Source organism: Cebus imitator, unplaced genomic scaffold (assembly GCF_001604975.1).
Source record: "Cebus imitator isolate Cc_AM_T3 unplaced genomic scaffold, Cebus_imitator-1.0 Scaffold18, whole genome shotgun sequence".
Taxonomy (NCBI): Eukaryota; Metazoa; Chordata; class Mammalia; order Primates; family Cebidae; genus Cebus; species Cebus imitator.
This window is the reverse complement of record NW_016107333.1, coordinates 12,592,591-12,594,878: the sequence shown is the minus strand read 5'-3', so window position 1 is coordinate 12,594,878 and position 2,288 is coordinate 12,592,591.

Here is a 2,288-nt window from a genome sequence, read left to right as displayed (position 1 = left end):
GAATAAGATTCACCAAAGAGAAACTGGTGGTGAGAATTAGAAATACAGTTGTTTTTAAATTAAGACTATATGACTGTTAAAAAAGGATATCATGTAATGGGTAAACGATCAGATAATGTAATATAGTGGAACTATTAAGGCCAAGTACAGTGGCTCATGTCAGTAATTCCAGCATTTTGGGAGCTGAGGTGGGAGGATCACTTGAGGCCAGGCGCTTGAGACTGCAGTGAGCTATGATCATGCCGCTGCGCTCCAGCTTGGGTGACAGAGTAAGACTCTGTTGCTAAAACCAAAAAAATGAATTAAAATTTAAAAATGAGGCATCAGAATAGAGAGACTAAATACAAAAATGTTCTTAAACGTTCTTAGTAGTAATATTTAGTGCGTTAGTATTGCCATTCTGAAAGAGTTGTGTGGTAAGTAGATAAGTAATTATAGGATATTCTACTTCTATCATCACTTGTGTTCTTAAGAGCCAGGAGTCTCATTTGGAGGAAGATATAATACAGAAGGGGCAAAATAAAAACAAGCATGACTTGGAATTGGAGCTATTAGTATGATATATATCATATAATACTAGCTAGAGAGAGTATATAGTTTATATTCTCTACCTATACAGATAGTCTTATAGTTTAGCTGTGTCCCCTGAAGAGGCCTAACATTTCTGACCAAGTCAGCAGCCAGGAGCATTCCTAGTATCAAGATTGTGGCCTTGAAACACTATTTACCACTAAAAGAAAGGATGACTTCCTGGAAAAATTGATAATTTTCAGAGAAATTGTTGATGTCCATCTGGGACAGATAATGTACAAGATGCGACCAGAGCATTTTGTCATACTCAGTAGCAAGAAAAATATCAAACACATCTAGGTACGTGGAGAAAAAAAACCCTGAGAAGCCAAATTGAAGGGGCTCTTAATGGCCAAAAGCAGAACAATTTGAGTTTTCAGGAAAGTTAATAATTGTAATTGATTAAAATTGATCAAAAAGGTTTAAATTTGTGAATTCATATGAATATTTTAAAAGATTGGTCACCTTCAGAGGATGATAGGGAACCAATTCATTATCTTGAAAACTGGGAAATAAATGCATAGAATTAAACTTTTATCTTGCCTTTTCTGTAAACTATAATACTATTTAGGCAATAGGGAAAATTGCCTCTTTATAAAAGCATTTTGATTAATGAGTGAAAAAGATATGCAGAATTAGAAATCTTTATTTTACAATCCTTAAAAAGTGAATGGATTTGCATAGAGGTGTGTATGGTATTCTCTGATAGTAGTTTGTATTTCTGTGGGATCAGTGTTGATATCCCCTTTATAATTTTTTATTGTGTCTATCTGATTTTTCTCTCTTTTCTTCTTAAGCAGTCTATTTTGTTAATCTTTTCAAAACATTGGTTCCTGGATTCGTTCATTTTTTGAAGGGTTTTTCGTGTGTCTATCTCCTTCAGTTCTGCTCTGATCTTAGTCATCTCTTATCTTCCGCTAGCTTTTGAATTTGTTTGCTCCTGCTTCTCTAGTTCTTTTAATTGTGATGTTAGGGTGTCGGTTTTAATCTTTCCTGCTTTCTCCTGTGGGCATTTAGTGCTATAAATTTCCCTCTAAACACTGCTTCAGCTGTGCCCCAGAGATTCTGGTACATTGTGTCTTTTTTCTCATTGGTTTCAAATAACTTATTTATTTCTGCCTTAATTTCATTATTTCCCCAGTAGTCATTCAGGAGCAGGTTGTTCAGTTTCCATGTAGTTGTGAAGTTTTGAGTGAGTTTCTTAATCCTGATTTCTAATTTGATTGCACTGTGGTCTGAGAGACTGTTTATTATGATTTCTGTTCTTTTGCATTTGCTGAGGAGTGTTTTACTTCCAATTATGTGTCAATTTTAGAGTAAGTGTGATGTGGTGCTGAGAAGAATGTATATTCTGTTGTTTTGGGGTGGAGAGTTCTGTAGATGTCTGTTAGGTCCACTTGGTCCAGAGCTGAGTTTAAGTCCTGGATATCCTTGTTAATTTTCTGTCTTGTTGATCTGTCCAATATTGACAGTGAGGTGTTAAAGTCTCCCATTATTATTGTGTGGGAGTCTAAGTCTCTTTGTTGGCCTTTAAGAACTTGCTTTATGAATCTGGGTGTTCCTGTATGGGGTGAATTTATATTGAGGATAGTTACCTCTTCTTGTTGCTTTGATCCCTTTTCCATTACGTGATGCCCTTCTTTTTCTTTTTTGATCTTTGTTGGTTTAAAGTCTGTTTTATCAGCAACTAGGATTGCAACCCCTGCTTTTTTTTTTTT